This window comes from Bos taurus, chromosome 7, assembly GCF_002263795.3.
Source record: "Bos taurus isolate L1 Dominette 01449 registration number 42190680 breed Hereford chromosome 7, ARS-UCD2.0, whole genome shotgun sequence".
In the NCBI taxonomy this organism is placed as follows: Eukaryota; Metazoa; Chordata; class Mammalia; order Artiodactyla; family Bovidae; genus Bos; species Bos taurus.
This window is the reverse complement of record NC_037334.1, coordinates 69,412,771-69,432,975: the sequence shown is the minus strand read 5'-3', so window position 1 is coordinate 69,432,975 and position 20,205 is coordinate 69,412,771. Positions and strand designations below refer to the sequence as shown.

The following is a 20,205-nucleotide window of genomic DNA, read 5'->3' as shown; positions in this document are numbered from 1 at the left end:
CTATTTCCAATGTTTATTTAATATTTCCTTTAGGAAAGAAAGAGTATAGGCAGCTTAACTTTTTTTAATCGTGAAGAAATTTTATTTTATGTTTCATATTTAGATCTAATTGGAATTTAATTTGGGGCTTTTATTTTGGAAAATTTTAAATATATCCAAAAATGGAGGTAGTGAATCCCTGCTTACACAGACCTAGCTTCAAAGTTTGGCTAGTCTTGCTTTATCCCCACTCCATATTATTTTGAAGCAAATTCAAGACAATGTATCATTTCATTTGTATCAGTCTCCAAAAGGTAAAGAGTCATCTTTTTTTTATTATTATAACCAGATTATCATACCTTTTAAAAAAGATGATTACTTTATATCGAATGTCCAGTCATCATTCCTTTCTCATTTACCTCATGATTCCTCTTTGATGTTTCTGAGTTGGTGGGTGTATCTCTTGATTCTCTTTTTGTCTAGGTTCAATCCCGGTCTTTTTTTGCACTCATACTATTTATTTGTTGAAGAAATTAAGTTTTTTGTACTTTCTTCAGTTTGGATTTTGTTAATTGGTTCCCATACAGTTGTTTGTTTCTCTAACGTCTATATGTCTTGCAATTTGGTAATTGTATCTACTCACTTGATAAATTCAAATTCCAATTTTGGGGACAACAGGACTACTTCATAGAGTCAAAGTACATTTGCAGTACTTTTAATGAATCTTATGTATAAAGATTAGCTCTTTTTAGTCTTAGCTGACATTACCTAACATTCTAGGACAGTATACTTAACTGTTTATCTTTTTTTTTTTTAAGGTGTCACTTCTTATGACCTTTCATTGTTAAGTCTAATTATGTATGCTAGTCCCTGTATATATTTTTATATTACTTTTCTAGCTATATGCACTGTCTTATACTTAGGCACTTCGATCTGGTGTTGAGTGAATCTGGGAAGAAGTTTGTGGTTCAGAGATCAGAACTGGATTGAAATCCTAAGTCCATCACTAAGAAATAGTGATCCTGAGGATTAGGACAATATCTCCAAACTTTCCCATCTATAAAATAGGATGGTATTTTGTTTTACAGAGTTCTTGTGAGGATTAAATTTGAAACACTTAGCATAGTGCTTGACATAAAATAAACTCTTGAAATGCTACTTTTATTGTGCAAAGCACAAAATAATTTATAACAATTTATAACAGAAAAAATCAAAAGATATAGTGTTTGAAGGAATAAAGAAAATGTCAAACTAAATTATTTACAAGTGTGTAAGAACTGTGTCTTAATCCATAAATCATTATTTTCAATGTGTATTCACCTAAATAGACACATTAAGCAACCCATAGAACTCATAAAAATATCTCTGTTATGTATGCCTTGTGTTGTGTTTAGCAAATCACAAATGCCTTTAATATTGTAAAGCATATTACAGAAACGCTTTTGAAAGACACATTGAGGAATAAAGTCTTTGGAAAGACATATTGCAATTTCCATCTGCTCATTTTTTTTCAGCTTGTATTTCTCAAGGTTTTAAAGATGCTGCTAATATAAAATATTTCTTCTAAAATACATAAAGATTTATGAAGGCAAATTGAAGTGGACAATCTATCCTTAAAGAAACTGAACAGAATCAAGAAAAGTAACTCTAAAATGTGATTCCCAATTCATAATCTCTGATAGTAGACAAGCAGTATATACAAGAAAGGGGGCTTCCCAAGTGGCTCAGCGGATAAGGAACCCACCTGCCAATGCAGGAGACGCAGAAGGCATGGGATCAATCCCTGGATCAGGAAGATCCCCTGGAGAAGGAAATGTCAACCCACTCCAGTATTCTTTCCTGGGAAATCCCATGGACAGAGGAGCCTGGTAGGCTGCAGTCCCCATGGGGTTGTGAAGAGTCAGACACAACTGAGTGAGCACACATTTACAAGGAAAGCATGTTACAGTGTGCTTTTTAGTTTTTCGATACACTGTCCCAAGTTGGTAAGAAATCATTTTGGCTTACCAGAGTTCATTAGCCAGAAAATTAAATATAGGTAGAGTAACATAATCGGAGAAGGCAGTGGCACCCCACTCCGGTACTCTTGCCTGGAAAATCCCACGGATGGAGGAGCCTGGTGGGCTACAGTCCATGGGGTCGCTAAGAGTCGGACATGACTGAGCAATTTCACTTTCATGCATTGGAGAAGGAAATGGCAACCCACTCCAGTGTTCTTGCCTGGAGAATCCCAGGGACAGGGGAGCCTGGTGGGCTGCCGTCTGTGGGGTCGCACAGAGTCGGACACGACTGAAGCGACTTAGCAGCAGCAGCAGCAGAGTAACATAATGCATTCCCACGTTGGAACCAGTTGATAGCTCCTCATGACTGTGGATAGATCTAGCTAATGAATTATTAAATATGAATAATTTTGTTAATGTGCAACAATAGCCAGGCGTGTTTTGTACTTAAGTCCAGTTAGCCCTGTCTTGGAGTGTCTTCTTTTGACATAGGAATTTTGCTTAGTTTATAAATTCTCAGGAGAGTAAGTTTCGATCCCTGGGTTGGGAAGATCCCCTGGAGAAGGAAATGGCAACCCACTCCAGTATTCTTTGCCTGGAAAATTCCATGGACAGAGGAGCCTGGCTGGCTATAGTTCATGGAGTCTCAAAGAGTTAGATACAACTGATCACACACGCACACACCTGGAGAGTAAGTTATACATAATTCTAATTATGAATAATTTTTTATAGTGAAAGTCACTCAGTCATGTCCACCTCTTTGTGACCCTATGGACTGTAGAGTCCATGAAATTCTGCAAGCCAGAATACTGGAGTGGGTAGCCTTTCCCTTCTCCAGGGGATCTTCCCAACCCAGGGATCGAACCCAGGTCTCCTGCATTGCAGGCATAGTCTTAACCAGCTGAGCTACAAGGGAAGCCCAACTTTTTATAACTTCCACACAAACTCATCAGGTAAAATTTTTCACTCAAAAAAAAAAAATTCTTATCTAGATACTGGCGACTCATCCCACCCTGGCCCCGCTTTTGTTTTTCTCTTTGGCTGTACCATCGTGGCTTGTGGGATCTTAGTTTTCCCACCAGACCTTGAATCAGACCTTCTCAGTGAAAACGTGGAGTCCTAACCACTAGCCCACCAGGGAATTCCTTTAGATAGCCTTTATTTTTGTAAGAGAAGGAAGATATACATTGAAAATTCAATTTGTTTTTCTTGCTATTTATTTTCATGCAATATTAGCAATCATTAAAGAACATTCATCACTTGTAATTTTTAAGTGACTTAAGATTGTGTGATTAAAACTTCGTATTAACAGTTAAACCATAGTGGTATGATATGTTTGGTTTATAGTTATAAGTTTGGTACTGAATGGGTTTCTGAAGTGTATTTCATTTCTCATGAAGCCAAATAAAAATTTTAATCCTGTAATCTGCACATAGCAACAAGGGTGATCCTTTAAAACTGTTTAAGTCACATCGGTTCAGAACTCTCCAGCCACTTTTTATTTTGCTGCTCACCAGCCTCTACTTGGTCTAGCTCTGCAGCTCCCTCTGACCTCGTCTCCCACCACTCTCCCTCATTCACTGTTCCGTGTCAGTCTAATAAGATGCCTGCATTCACACAAGCTGCTCTGCTATTATTTTAGCACAAGCCACTTCTGCTACTTTTATTTACATCTGTCCATCTGCTGCCTCTGGGATGTAAGCCTCTTGAGGGCAAGTCCAGATACTTCTAATAAATCATTATTGAGTATTTGCCATGTGCCAGGAACAATAGTGACAGCATTATTATTAATATTAGTTTGTGATTGAGAAAATTGGCCACAGAGAAGTCCAGAAACTTGCCTGAAATAACACATATAGAAAATGGAGTCTAGATTTAAGTCTAGTGTCAGCTTTTAGAACATATATTTCACAGTTGTTGCTAACTTGTACAAGACATTACTGTAATAAAGGTGAATTACTGGTTTTACTTAAACCAGTTAAAAAGTACTTGGAAGAAGTTTATAAGCTTCTGAATCAAATTCAATAAGCGTTTATTCTTTTTTTCCCTATATATACTGGTCATAAAAGAAAATTTTTCTAGCCTCTGAATATTGTCTATAAGTAGGATGCCCTTCAATGATCGAGATGCAAACAGTTGTTTTGTTAGTGGAAAAGGAAATCTTAGCTATTATAATGAACTTACTCATTGTAATTAATCCTAAAAAAAAGTTCATGACAGTCATAAGCTGTATCATAGGTTCAAAATTACCCTGTAATCAGCTCCCACAGCTTTAATAAACTTCCCTCAAGTCTTTGATCTTTATGTCAGTTAGCTGTGCCTGTAGTGCTGTGTTGTATTAATCCCTGATATATGTCCAAAGTTTTCCAACTTTTCTTACACTCAGCTTAAATTGGGTAATTTGAAAATAATTTTCCTTAGTTCAGTATGTGCCTATCCAAGGAGGATGGCGTAGGTTGTAAATATCTAAATAGTATACAATAACTGAAAGTACATTACTGATATTCTTACTAATCTTACAAGGATCCTTCAGTGAGTGCTTATTAAATATCTACCATGAGCATTGTAGAGCACTGTAAACTGAGTGACAGACCTTATGGTTCCAGTGCAGCTTATGGTTCTGTTAAGTGGATGCACATGACAAGCACATGAAAAAGACAGAATAATATAAGATGGTATGATAGCCAGATTTGTGGTATAGGTAAATATGTAGAAATTCAGGGAATGGAAAGAACAATTAAGACTGAGCAAAAGCTTAATGAAGTAGATAAATCCTGGTATTTCAGTATTTCAGAAATGTGTATCTACTGAAAGGACGTTAAGGCCGAAAAAGGTATTAAACATAGAATGAAACATCTGAAACACAGGTCAAATGATGTGGTTGCTAATAAGAACCTACTGCTGAATGGTTCCAAGCAGAGGATGACATCAGTGATACTGTCTTAGAAGCTGTTCTGTTTCAAAAGGAAGTTCCCCTTCTATCCCCAGATAGTCCAGATTAAATAAAGCACAGGTGTTTGATGGTGTGTGTTTGTTTGAGAGTTTGAGGGGAAATAAATTATATAGGTTTCAAAATTTTAGTAGTTATGTTCTGGGAACAATTTCTTTAGTGTCAGAAATGTTGAGTCTAGTTTTTGGGATTTGAAAGTCATTTGAGTAAATCTAAGTTTAATCGATCTTAGGTAAATCTAAGTTTAATCATGGATGAAAGTGGGAGAAAATTTTGCTGACTTAATTTAAAAATTTTAAATAACACTTAAAATTTAAAAATATCAAGTATTAGAGTTCACTTACAGGTAGTTCTATAAACTCAAACTTTCACTGCTGAGGTGCAGGATTTCTCATTATTCTATTGATAGGATTTCTTATATTCTTTCACTTCGTGTTTGATATTTGGCAGTACATCTGAACTTAATCACATAGAGGTGGAAATACCTATAAGTGATGTGGTCAAACTGTACAATGTCAAGCATTTGTGTCTACAAAGGTGTAATTTTCACATATTTCCCAGTGTAGGATGTTTCATCATTTTCTCCTCTTAGAAGGGTTTTATGCTTTTCTTTAAGCTTAACTAATTTTGGTGCTTTCTTTTACATTACTTTCCTGAAGAAGTCTCATAATACAGTTAATAATTGTTGTTGTTTAGTCACTAAGTCGTGTCTGACTCTTTTGCGACCCCATGGACTGTATGTAACCCACGAGGCTCCTTTGTCCATGGGATTTCCCAGGCAAGAATACTGGAGTGGTTTGCCATTTTCTTCTCCAGGGGATCTAAAGAAGGGATTGAACCTGCATCCTCTGCACTGGCAGATGGATTCTTTACCACTGAATCACCAGGGAAGCCCAATGCAGTTAATAAAATTATCTTAATAGGATATTTTAAATAGGTTACCACATATTTTAAAAGATAATTTTTTATGAGTATGCCCAAGCTGAGCTAACTTCTTTGAGTTTCAATTTTGTTTTTAAATGAGGGGTGGAAGGAGTAATTTGAGGGAAGGCATAAGTCTGGGGATAAGATCTATTACCTTCTAGGACTGTTAGAATTAAATGAGATAATATATTATAAAAAGGTTTACCATTGTGTTATCAATAAATTCTGGTTCTTTGGTCTTGTTTAATCATGAGGTAACTTTAAAAAGCTGTAACCTAAAATTAAAAGATAAAGGTGAACAAAAACTCATTCCTTGGATTAGTTCCAAAGAGTAGGAATTTAAAAGTTGGCCAAACTTTTTAATAAACTTTAAACCCTTTTAACAAAATCTTTACTATTAAAGTTATTTTAGTAGCTACTATTTTGTTGTACCTGTAAAAACTAGAATTGGGATGTATAATGCTAATAATTCTTATGCTGTATCCATTTTTTAATACCCTGGGATGTTTGATTTGCTTCTGAGATCAGTTTAACATACACATCTCTTGATAAAGATAAATATCACACTGTCCTTTGTTTTTTGAGAAGAAATTGATTTACTAAATAACCTATTTAAGTGACCTTAAGCAGTTGTCAGCAATAGGAAAGATAGTTTCACAAGTAAACTTATACACAAAACAATGCAAGTCTAAAGCTGCTTTAAGTACAGAATAGGACTGTTTCTGGTTTTTGAATAGGAATAATATTCCTGTACTTAAAAAAAATATGGACCTCAGTAGCATATGCTTTCAAAATTTATTAGAAGTGGCATTTGAGAAACTTGTGCTTGCATTGATAATATGTGTCATAACATATATAGTTGAGTTTGTAATGACTGGTATTTCCAGAACAATTTTCAAATAAATGTTTTATGCTGAATATTTCTCTAAAAGTTATTCTGGCAAGTGGGAATCTGTGCTCTAGTTATTCAGAGTCATAAATAGAATATTACTGTTGTATCTAAATGTAACATTTTACTAGCTTTTATTAACTTGTCATTAAAAATAATAATATTACTAATTTTTCATGAACACTTTGTAACTAGAATAATCCTATAGAGTCATTGAGGTTGTGATTGGCCTGTTAGTTGCTTGAAATGTTTAACCTTTAGGATTTTTTACTCATATGAATAAGATTGCTTGACATGCTAACCTGGTTTGAGGCAAGGGGTGTGGTGGTTGATGTACCAAAAGAATAAGATTTGCATACATTATATTACTAATTGTTCCTTTTTACTGTAACTTAATTATAAAATGACGTTAATTATAAGACATCAGGTGAGCCTAAATATCATGTTTTAACTATAAACTTCCTTTACATTAAAATTGATGCATTCTGTATCTAAAAGCATAACATACAATGTTCACTGTATTAAAACTCTTTACTGCTTTAATGGAGGAATGATTATATTTGTCATGCTGTTTTATTTTCTGAGCACTTTCTTACATTCTGGCACAGCTGCTTCAAGCTTATCCTGTATTTTCACTACTTCAGCCCTGGAGTTGGCGATTTCTGCAAGGATCCCTGGTTTTGGTTGTTTTTAGCAATGGGACACATTTTTAAAGGAAATGTATGGTGGACTAGAGAGATTTTTCTGTCACAGTTAAGATGTTGCTAGAATTCCCTATGTGTAGGACCACCTACAGTAAAAGAGTTGGCACATGGGATAAAGACCTCTTTGGAAGTGCGGTGGTGGTATTTTTCTTTTGAATAATTAAGGTTTTACATTTTTGTTTCATATTTTTAAACCTTAAGATAATTAAAGATTTGTGAAGGGTGCTACATTGCCATTCTCTCCCCAACAATGCAGTTTGCTTTCTGTAAATCACTTAAGTATGAAAAGACAAATAGCAAAGCATTTTCTGTACAAGTATATATATCGTAGATAATGTGATTATGTCAATAAAGTGCCCTCTAGAATGTACTTTTCCTAATGGTATTTCATGTTACAACCTGTAATTCACATACTAAATTCCTGTTTGGCTTTTGAATTGTTTATACTAGCAGCTGATTACTGAGTAATTTAAGTCTCACTTAATTATGGCAGTACTATTCTAATTAGAGTGCTGAATGTTGGCACTTTATTTAGCAAGCAAATATAAAATACTTGATTGTGACATTTGTGGAAATAAGTATTGAATAATAATTTTCTGTAGATAATCTTAGGATATCTATCTTAAGTGTAGACATAATGCCTACTTTACCCCCAAACCAAATAGATAACTCAGTTGGAATATGAAATCCTTTTGACCTAAATTGGAAGGAACTGGTCCATATGTTGAGAATCTTATTTTCTGAACAATTAACAAATTATGTATGTATAAATGTAAAAAGCAGAAAGATTATATAATATTAAATAATTAAAACAAATACAAGTAATATGAACATTAAGAGTTAAAAGAACTTGAGAAATTTGCTGGAGATATAGCCTTGGTGTTGGAATTTAACATAGGTAATCTCCTTTTGGCTATGTTGAGATATATAAGGAATAAGCTGAAAACAATCCAATATATAATTAACATTCCTTTTAGACCGATAAGGTTTTTTTTTTTTTTGGCTGAAGATCCATCACTTTCAGAAAGAGATAGCCAGAGAGGACGAGGGGGCAGAGATACAGAGGCATTCTGGCAACATAAGAGAAACAATCCTAGAATGATAACATTTTTAAGATATGAGTTTTTTAGAATAAATGGTGATAATCTTTTCATGAATGAGTTATATATTCTTAATACTTAGATAATCTCTTAATAAAGGAAACTCAAATTATAGGTCTGCTTCTCATGTCAGATTACCCGTATGACAAGGAGAATGAAGTACACTAAAGGTTGCAGGGAAGCCACACGATAACCTGGCTTACTCATCTACAAGGGCCTCCCAGGTAGCGCTAGTGGTGAACCCGCCTGCCAATGCAGGAGACTTAAGAGACGCAAGTTCAATCCCTAAGTGGGGAAGATCCCTTGGAGAAGGGCATGGCAACCCGCTCCAGTATTCTTGCCTGGAGAATCCCATGGACAGAGGAGCCTGGCTGGCTACAGTCAGTAGGGTCGCACCGAGTCAGACAAGACTGAAGCAACTTAGCATGTGTGCATGCATGCATTCACTTAAATGACTGTTCACTGAGCATTTGGAACTCTTTCAGATACTTAAAGTACAGTTGTAAGCAAGTTTTGGTGGGGAGAAATAACTAAAAAGAAAAAGTAAGCAAAATAATTACATTTTTTGAGTGTTACGAAGAAAAGGGACTGAAGTAGAGAGTGGTGAATGGGGCTATTTCATTTAGGGTGGTGATAGTAGGCCTTTTTGGAGAAGGACATGGCAACCCACTCCAGTATTCTTGCCTAGAGAATCCTGTGGACAGAGGAGCCTGGTGGGCTGCTGTCCATAGGGCCGCATAGAGTTGGACACGACTGAAGCGACTTAACACGCATGCATGCGTTGGAGAAGGAAATGGCAACCCATTCCAGTGTTCTTGCCTGGAAGAATCCCAGGGACGGAGGAGCCTGGTGGGCTGCCGCACAGAGTCGGGTCACACAGAGTCGGACACGACTGAAGCGACTTAGCAGCAGCAGCAGTAGGCCTTTTTGAGGATATGGTATCTGTAAAGAATTTAGAGCACACAGAGTAAAGGAAGAGTGTTTTATCCTTGGAGTGTTTCACTCATGGAGTGAGCAAATAAGGAGCTGGTGAGAATATTAGAGAACAGTGTGGCAGGAGCATGTGGAAGAAGAGTGGTAGGCTCAGGGATTTGTAGGTCATTGCATGGAGTTTGGATTTATTTTAAGTATATTAAACAGTGGAATTTTGATAAGCAAAGGAGTGAAGTGATCCCATCTATGTTACCTTACTGTTGGTGCTGAGTTGAATAATGGATTGGAGGTTGAGGTGGGAACATGAGTAGAAAGGGGCACTGGTTAAAATCATGAGTATAGCATGACAGTTATGGAATGGAATGTAAAGTGGGCAATAAAATGTGTTTGTTTGCCTCTTATTTGTGTTACTTTGGAAGGAATACATGAGAATTACTGTTATACAGTATTTGCTTTGCTTTGTTCTTCTGTGGTAATAGATTGTGCAAAATGAGAGCCTGGTCCAATATGTAGGAGTTTCAGTTAACAAGATGCTGTGCAAAAGGAGGCTTGTGTATTAGAATTCCAGCATCTGGAGAAGTGAAATCCACGATGCTTTCAAATTCATAGTTGATACTGAGCATGAGTACGAGATTTAACAAAATTTTTTTAGCCTTAAATTTCATATTTAGCTTTTCATATATTTATATGGGACACAGAAGTCTTGGGCCGAGGTATCTTACCTTTTAAAGTCTTTGCTGGGGGTCAGTAAGCTAATTTTAGGGCTTATAATAATTTAACAAATCTTTCAGACTGACTCCAAAAAGCCTGGGATTGAAACATCTGTGACAGCTCTTTAAAAAGAAATTTTGTGAGGTTATTACTTCTCATGTCATTCTGTTTGTGTATATGTATATGTTGGTCAGCGGGTGTTTATTTTAGTCCTCTCTATTCATATCTTAATCTCAAAGTCCTTATCTTCCATGCCCCCCCCCCCCCCCGCACCCCCCGTCTGATACTCTCTGTTACCAAGAGATCATAGATTTCATTTATGTATTCACCGGTCAGTTATTAAATATTCCATTTTATGTGAGGCATCCATTGTTAGGTACTGAGAGGGAAACAAAAATGCATAATATATAGTACAGTCAGTACTGATTAATTGAGGTAGTTATGTTTTTAAAAGTTACTGCAAACACTGAATCTTTGTTCTTACAGGAAATACAGGATTAGGTTCCTGTGGGCCTCTGATCACAACATTTTCATCAACCAGTTAGTATGTAACTTTGTTTTATGTGTATTTCTGTTTAAAGATGCTTTCCTTATTACATATATTGTTGACTCATTAACATTGAACCCAGGGCCAACTATATTACGTGTCTTATATGAAGATATTTTTTCTATAAGGCACATCATAACCTCTTGGAAACACTAGACAGCACTTTAGCACTCAGCTTGGGGGCCATGTTAAACAACAAAATCAAGAGAAATCATAAAGATGTGAAAAATATGGCACCGAGTAAACCAGAGAAAGGACATTTGTTTACAGTATGAGAACTGAAACGAGAGCGTCACCTTTTTGACCTCATCTGGGACTGTAAGACAGGTAACTGAGAGTTTTGCTGCACACTGTTGACAAATGACCATGAAAGTGCTATGAATATTGATTTTGGTGTTAAAAATATATTTTGGCAAGGAAATAAACTGAGTCCTCAAATAGTCAACTCTACTTGCTTTTTAAACATATTAAGGAAATTAAATTCAGTTATAGCCGTTGTACAAGGCAGAATATAATTCATAAGAGTTATAAATGTAATGTTTATTTCTTCATAGGAAAGGAAGATTATGGGTTGGAAAGAGTCAGGAAGACTTCATTTTTGCATCTTTGTTTAAAACTAGGGTTGATTTTAACTCAAAGAAGAGGTGGGGATTCCGGGAGTGAACAGTTAGTCAGGTAAGAAAGTAAAGTGAAGTGTTAGTTGCTTAGTTGTGTCTGACTCTTTGCAACCCCATGGACTGTACCACAGGCTCCTCTTGTCCTTGGAATTATCTAGGCAAGAATACTGGAGTGAGTTACCATTCCCTTCTCCAGGGGATCTGCCTGACCCAGGGATCGAACCCATGTCTCCTGCATTGCAGGTGGCTTCTTTACCATTGAGCCACCAGGGAAGCATGCTTAAATTTCAACTAGTAATACAATATGATTATCTCATAAAGTAAATGAAACAGAAGTAGTGGGAGAAAAGGCTGGAGAGATTGGTTGAGGACTACTATCAAAAGTCAATTAGGACTTTTTTAGTCAGAGGAAAGAAAATATTTAAGAATTATAATCCTTCTGTTCAGTTATTCAATAAATATTTACTGAACATCTGCTGTCACCAAACCTGTTCCAGGTACTGAGGTTCTTAAGTGAGAAAGACAAAATCTGTGTTCTCTGGATGTTTTCAGTCTAGAAGGTGAGACAAGCAAGGAAACAAACATGCCCATTATATAGTGGCCCAGTTTTAGTTTTAGTTCAAGGTAATAGAAAGCACATACTGTTCTTTGCCATGTAGAGCATATAGGCAGTTCCCCAAAGTTGAAAGAAGATTTCTTGGAAGAAGTAACATTTAAGCTAAAATCTGATAAGGTTGGAATTAGGTGGGGGGATGGGATAGATGGGCAGAGGATTTAAAAACCAAAAGAAAGTATGTGCAAAGACCTGGAGAGAATGGCAGTGGTGGGACTGAAAAAATAAATTGGTATCTCATATGAAGGATTGAGGACTTCATCTTGAAGGTAGTAAGGAAATCTTTGCTGGATTTAAAATGGGAGGTCAGATAGATAAGATTTTTATTTCAGCAGGAGTTCACTTTGGCTCTGGCCTGTTGGGAGATAGATGGGAAGCAGACTAGTTACATGGTTGTTGGCAATAATCCCTGTGAGAAATGGTGGTAGTGGACTAAGGTAGTGGGGGTGCATGTGGGAGAAGCAGATGGACATATTTGAGAGATACTTAGAAAACGGAGTTGAAAAGGCCTGGGAATGGATTGGATGCTGGCTAGAAGAGGGGAGAGAAGTAATCAATAGAGATGTTCAAACTATAACCCTGGATGGTACTGTCCACTGCACAGGAGGAGGAAGATGTTTCGGGGAAGATGGATTTATTGAGTTTGTGGTAAGCTAACATGACCAACACTAAACACTAGGAAGATGAATCTGTTTTGCTTTGGAGGATGAATGAAAGGATAATACACCTGAATTGGAGAGATTGTTAAATGCTTTTGTGGGAGCCTGGGCTGGAGGTGAGTACCTATATTTTTAATGCAGAATGAACAGGTTTTGGAAATTAATAGGAAGTAGGCACTGTGGGAAGAGACTCCCAAAGATAACTCCGAACATCCCAACAACTGCACCCAGCCTGCCCAGCTTTTATCATGTGCTTTGAAATAATGTATCAGGGTGAAAAATGGTGAAGCTGCCTCCGTGTTGCTACCTCTTAAAATACATAGAGACGTTTTCTTGTTAAAAAGCAGCTCTAATTTGTAAGAATAGTCATTTTTTCCACTTTGGGACTATTGGGGTATCTCATATGGGTATTGATCCTTGTGAAAAATGTTAGGTCTGCATGAGGGAGCCTAGAAAAGCAGCTACTAGTGTGAGAGTAAGGCCCGTGGGGAGAGGTCATCTATCTCTTCCTGAGCTCTTTGCTGTGTTTCTTTTTGTTTAGCTGTGCTTCATAAAATATCATAAAATCAGTAAAATATGCAGGAAATAAAGATATTTAACTTTATTTAACTAATAAAGATATTTAAATAAGATATTTAACATGGTTATTAAATGAAGATTAAGAAATTAAAAATTGAAGCTAAAATAAAGTGAAAACTTTGGAGAGGTTGGAATAAAGTTTTAAACATTTAAAAAACCCAATGCAGAAAGGGTTAAAAAAGAGTAAAACAGATGAGACTTAAAATAATATCTGGGGAATTCCCTGGCGATCTAGTGTTAGCACTTGGGGTTTTCATTGCCGGGGCCACGGTTTGATCCCTAATTGGAGAACTAAGATCCCTCAAGCTGCGTGACGTGGCCATATTAAAAAAAGAAAAAGAAAACTAACATTAACAATAAAGATCAAGGTTTTTTGTTTGTTTTTTAAGTATGATAAAACTAGGTAAGAAGTAAAGCAAGGTTAAAGGCTGAAAGCCAACCAACAGTCTAAAAACATAAAAGGTTAAAGGAAAAACTATTCATGAGATTAAAGATAAGAAATAATAGAAAGTAAAAACAATGGTAAAATAAAAGGTATCAGCTGACAATATTTTTAGAAGTTTGGGGGAAAAGGGCCATTTTTTAAAAATACATTGAAATGGTTTCTTGGGACACTTAGGAAATGCTCCAGGGAAAAGGTATGTTGTCCCCAAAGTTTCAGAAATATTTAATATAGTCCCCTCTTGGAGACTCATAATGCACATGAGAATAGTAAAGTCTCCAAGAAGTGTTGCAGTAATAAAGTTGCCTTTGTTTTATGTAACATTTCCTAAACCTCACCATGGAACACATTTCTCACATAACACCTATTAATGTCTCCCAGAGTATTTTTCGCAAAACACTAGAGTACTGTTTCAGAAGAAAATAAAAATGGAAAATCTTGACAGTTACAGAGATATGTGTTAAAAGAAAAAAACAGTCATCTGGAAATAGAAAATGGTTTTGGGTTGGGGCTTGCATTCATTCCTTGGGAACAGGCTCCTTTCGAGGCAGCAGTGTCCTTCGGAGCTAAGGGCCCGAGAGTAACTTGATACTTCTATCTTCTGGCCTTCTATCCGTAGCTGTCTTTTCAGAAAGCTTTTATCTGTGCACAGCATACAGGCTGCTGAGCCAGGGGAGTGGAAGCCGATCCTCGGCAGAATTAAATCAGCCCAGCCAGCGGGCACTTCCCTAGCAAGGGTAAAGAAGTTGTATATACAAGTACTATTTTTCTTCCCCCCCAAATTAGGTTTTTTTTTTTGTCATTATATAAATGAAATTTTAAATGTGTGCCTCCACCCCAACACTTTTTATGGGCTTTTTAACTTTAGGCTTTGTCCACATGCACACGTGTTTTTATATAGTTGGTAGTTAGTGTTCATACAATTTTGTATTGTGAGAGCTGCTTTCTTACGGCTATGAAGGGAAGAATTTCCTACTGGTGGCTGCCTCTGCCTGTTCTGTTGCTGTTTTTCCAAGCACACTGCTGTAGCATTTTGGGAGCAGCTTCTCATTCTGCTTTCTTGAACCACACACAATAAAAGTCTTCCATTTTGCCACCCTCCTCAAATCTTATTGCTGCCAGAGTGCCTCTCTGGAAATAATAACTTGTAGCATCATGGGACTAGCCTACATTGGGAAAGCTTTTCTCTAATCCTGTCATCTGCTGTCCAGTTCATGTTAGCAGCACTTGTGCTAGAGAGAAGGGCTTCCATATAAGACCTGTGAATATCCAGACACTTCCTAGGATAATAATTTGTGCTGTTACACAGGAAACTGAATGGAGAAACTGGTTGTTGTGGCTTTTCTAACATCCTTTGTTCAGGTAGACACATCATGGAATCAGTTACATGGACCTTGTTTTTGGCATTTTGAAAGCTTAAAATTCTACAACTTACAGTATCTAAATTGTAGATATAAACTTCATGCTGAGAAAGTTTCTTTTTATAATAGCTTAAACATCTTTTGTTTTTCCCATAATTTGCTTTTGGAATGTCTGACTCTAGTAGTTGATACAGATGAGTTAGTTTAGTAAATCCAAAAAAATGTTAAAGACATTATCAGATGATATCAGATTACCAATATAGGAGAAATTGCTGCTTAATGTAAACTAAAACCCTAGAACATGGTTGGTGGTACTGAGATTAAAGAGAGTGAACTTCAGAATACAAACTCTGTTTGTAAAATGGCTTGTATTGATACTTGTCCTGTCCCTTAGAGAAACTCATTTCCAGATCTTTGGCCATTTTTAAATAATAGTCATCCTGCCTTGAAGTGTAGTTATATCTTTGAACTCTTCATTTCAGCATGCATACTGTGGGTCAGATAGGCTGCCGGTTACCTTGATTCTAAAGTTCCACAACAATGAATAGCATAGGTAAGTAATAAGTATTAATGCCAGTATATTCTAAGGGGCCATATAAAGAATATCTTCAAATTAAAAATGATAAATTCTGGCAGAAACATAACCATGTGTGGTAAATGCTTTACATGCCATTCAATTTAATCTCAGTAATACATAGGAACTACCTTTCAGATTAGGTAGCTGAGACACATAAGTGGTTGATTTATCCAGGGATCAGAGATAAGATATGGGCCATATTCATTTCTATTAAATTACTGGTCAATTACTATACATATTTTCTACAAAATAGCCATGAGAGATGAAGCAGATTGTGAAAATTAGTGGTTGTACAGTGTTTTCCTCTAGTGTGGCCTTGTGTTTTGGACCAGTTCCTAGAGTCAGAGTCAAAGCCCAAGCCTGTTTTAATGTCTGAATATGGGCTGCCATCAAATGGATTATTTAATTTGGTATTGCTAACCTCTGATGTTGTACAGGAAGGGAAATAGTTTTATAGTTTCTTCCTCCTACAGGTCATAATTTAGTTGTGGACATCAGGATGTTTTTCTTGACTTATCTGATCCATATAGTTTTCCTTTGCACATCTGTTACATAAATTACTAAACTACTTCCTTGAAAAGTTGCCAGTTTGTCACACTAGTAGTGATCAAGGGGTGGTACATTTTGGAAAAAAAGAATTAAATGACAGACTCTGAGGGGCAGAAATCCAACTACCATCCCAATTTAAGGTTTTTTTTTTTTTTTTTGGATCAATTCCTATATTTTTTTGAGGCATTGAAATAAAATTATATGTGGTTTCTAATGTGTTTCCCAAAAGACCATAAATATTTAATGATCTTTCATATAAAATGAGGTATTTTAGTTACTGCTTCTGTTAAGTTTTTATCTTTTCCGTGATCAATTTATTTATACATTCTAGTCTGGTACAAAGTTTGCTATTTGAAACTAAATTTGGAATGTTGGTTTCTTTAACAACTTTGCCCTTTCCTGACCTTGAATTCTGCATAAACCATAGAATAATGATTTTTCTGTGTTTTTCTTTTGCGGGGGGGGAGGAAATTCGTAAGATTTATTATTTATACTGGTTACATGTTAGGACCACTTTACACTTAAATGATGAAAAAATCAGAAATCTCAGAGATATTAGATGTGGGTCTGGTTCGTTTTGGCTTATGCAAACTGATAATGAACACTGGAAATTTTCATGGAATGTTCGGTAAATTTACTAAAGCAAGGAACTAAGTTATTTTTTTAACACTCATTGTGAAATTGTGTGGCTTTGGAGTGCTGGTTTTGAGCTTGTAATCTTTAGATAAAGATATCATTTGGAATACTGAAAATCTGTAATGGGTGTTTTTAGAGATTAAAAGAGAAAGTACGTTATAAATTGGTTAGTGTCAGTTACTGATAAAAGTTCTTAGATTAATTTTTTTGCATTACGTTTCCTACTGTTGTAACCGTTCTTTCTAAAATACAGTAGAGTCTTGATAGATTTTTCTGTTCAGAGTTTTGAGTTTTAAAGTCTTCTTAAAGAGGATTTGTTAACAGGAAATAATGTTTAATTTTATTACGATCCAAATCTGACTTGCATGTGTGGAAACTAGTCACTTAGCTAAGTCAGTCACTGGTATCCATCTTGGAGCTCAGCTTTGTTGTGTTCCAACTCTCAGGCTGTGATAACACCTTAGCTTTTTTGTGAAAAACAATTCACAGAAAGCCTGTGTTTAGTATTGGTATTGAATGTGGCAGAGCCTTATAAAATTCACAGACAGAAAATAGAAGTTTTATACATATTTAAAGAGGAACGCATTGGGTTTGGTGCTACCTTGGATTGATGACACAATCAAATCTATATGGAATCAGTAGAAGAAATTTATGGAACATGTTCTGCCATGCAAAAGTTGCTTACCTAAGAAATATAATTTGGTTAATTTAAATATTGGTTATCTTGTATTGAGGAAATATAATATGCAGAGGATACTTTAATTCTTGATTGAATTTGGGAGATTGTCAAGAGTCTGCATTTTTATACACAAAGGTCTTCAGTTTATCTTTCAACAGTGTTAGGGGTTTATTCTTATAGCTTCTTCTACCTTCAAAGTAATGCTTCATTTGTTCTCTGTTCATTCTACTCCCTGCCCTCCCCCCTCCCCCCACCATGCCACTGCAATGAAAAATACTTCTATAGAAAATAGTTTTGTAGAATTTATCCTTCCACTTTATCTGTACGTAGTACAAATGCAGTGTAAAATTTTGAGTTAAGATTGTAAGAATATTGAGCTGTATCTATCAATGGTGTTCAGTAATAGGAAAACACCACAGGTGATTAAAATTCTATACTTCAGTTTTCCAACCCCATAATAGTAATGGTCTGAACTGTTATTGAAATTGAAGGCCAGCATCACTCAGTATGCATCAAAGAATTTGGTAGTAGGATTGATGTGATAATAGCTTTTGATTAAAAAAGAGTATATAGTCCTTAATTTTCTTACAACTTAAAACAATTAGAATTTTTAAAAGTATATCAGGGGTACTTTTCTGTTAAAACTCAGTATTCAAAAAACGAAGATGATGGCATCCGGCCCCATCACTTCATGGCAATTAGATGGGGAAATGATGGAAACTTTATTTTCTCGGGCTCCAAAATCACTGCAGATGGTGACTGCAGCCATGAAATTAAAAGATGCTTGCTTGCTCCTTGGAAAAACAGCTATGAAAAACCTAGACAGCATTTTAAAAAGCCAGAGATACTGCTTTGCCAACAAAGGTCCGTCTAGTCAAAGCTATGGTTTTTCCAGTAATCATGTATGGATGTAAGAGTTGGGCCATAAAGAAGGCTGAGCATCAAAGAATTGATGCTTTTGAACTGTGGTCTTGAGAGTCCCTTGGACTGCAAGATCAAACCAGTAAGTCCTACAGGAAATCAATCCTGAATGTTCATTGGAGGGACTGATGTTGAAGCTGAAACTCCAATCCTTTGGCCACCTGATGTGAAGAACTGACTCATTGGAAAAGACCCTGATTCCGAGAAAGACTGAAGGTGGGAGGAGAAGGAGAAGACAGGATGAGATGGTTGGATGGCATCACCGACTTGATGGACATGAGTTTGAGCAAGCTGTGGGAGATAGTGAAGGACAAGGAAGCCTGGCATGCTGCAGTCCATGGGCTCACAACACGACTGAGCGGCTGAACAACAACTTTTCTATTACCTACTACTATGTGGAGAGAGAATAATTAATATGGTGTTTTTGAACGTTAATACATTTTCTGTGGTTTTAATGTCATATAGGCAGGCTGCTTGAGTTTTGGACTTAGTTTTTCTGCCTGTGCCGTATTTTTCAAATGTATTCAGTATCTGGCTATAGTATGATCTTCATAACTTGATCTTTAAGTATCCAGAATTATTTTAAAAGTTAGAAGCTTTAAAAATGATTATGGGACTCCCTTCCTCCCTCAATAAAACCTGATAAATTGCTATTTAATATTTATTTGGTTTTAATGTTTCTTGACTGTGAGAGCTAAAGAATAAGATATATTTCAGTGCCTATTATTCTTGTTGATTATTTTTAAAAGTAGCAGGTTAAATATTTTAGCATTTTAATGTTCTTCTCTTGAAAAGTGAAAAGGAAAACAGAAGGTACATAATCAGCATAGTCCTCTGTGTAAATAAGTTATCATAAATAATATGCACATGAGCATACTGTCAGTACATATTTATAAGTGGAAGTGGATTGATATAAGGTCATTTTTTTTAAGTAGCTTGGTTAGTCTTTTCTGAAATCTTGTTACTGCAGGAGCATGGTTAAGAGAGCCTCAGATTTTAGATGTTTTCAGTCTCAGTTATTTCCTATTTAAACTGATGTTTTCTTTACATTGCTTTTAAGAATATGTATGTTTAAGAGAGGGGTACATTGGTTTCCTCCTTTTTAACTGGTTAGTTTGTATTTAATTTTAGTAAAACCAAAGGAAATGTAATTTCCATGACCAAGAATATATTTTTTAAAATATTAATTCAGCATTTAGTTCTTTTTGTAGCATAACTTGTGATGTCATCCTACATATTAACTATATCAACTAGTAGACTTTTAGCTTAGGTGATATTATTAATTCTCTGATTCTGCAGCATTATGGCATAATAGGAAATGGGCTACATTTAATTAAAATTCAAAACCCTAACATCTATTGCTGTTTACTAGTCTTTTCATCCTGAGTGTAAGTTTATTTAAACTTCTCTACTAAGGAGATGCTATTAAATATTTTTCCCTTCCTCCTCTCTCAAATTTTTGAATTATTTTTTGGTAGAGGGACTTTTGCTAGTAATGGCAGGCTGAAGAGAAAGTGGCAAGCATTGGGTTTGTTATTTTGTTACTTCTGTAGTTTTCAGTAGTTAACTTACCAGTTTTCTTATGGAGGGAGTACTGTAGTTTTTTTCTTTGTTTTAGCATTGTAGCTATTTTATAACTAAGATGCTATGTAATCAAACATGATAATATCGGCTTTAGCAGCATTAATTCCTGTACTGAATCATTACTTGTGTTAGGACATTATTCATTGCTTTGTGTTTCATTTTCAGATCCAGAAAGGGCTTTTTTTTTTTTTTAAATGGGTAGCAAATACCCAGCCAAGTAGATGAACCAATTTTCCCACCTCCCCTCCCTA

The 20,205-nt window shown here is 35.8% G+C and overlaps 2 protein-coding genes across 4 annotated transcripts in view; one reads left to right on the top strand and one right to left on the bottom strand.

The window, feature by feature from the left end:
• The window catches only part of LSM11 (LSM11, U7 small nuclear RNA associated), a 414,613-nt gene that overhangs the window by 310,574 nt on the left and 83,834 nt on the right, over positions 1–20,205 (bottom strand).
• CLINT1 (clathrin interactor 1) overlaps positions 1–20,205 on the top strand; it is a 57,573-nt gene that overhangs the window by 4,852 nt on the left and 32,516 nt on the right. Inside the window, exons 1-2 of one of the 4 annotated variants that reach the window (XM_059888310.1) lie at positions 12,109–12,742; positions 15,491–15,561. The exons of 2 other annotated variants lie outside the window; for them this stretch is intronic. The gene's annotated coding sequence lies outside the window, so the exon portion shown is untranslated. Of the gene's footprint in view, positions 1–12,108; positions 12,743–15,490; positions 15,562–20,205 lie in introns of those variants that run through there. One more of the 4 variants, XM_024994438.2, reaches the window with a different exon arrangement.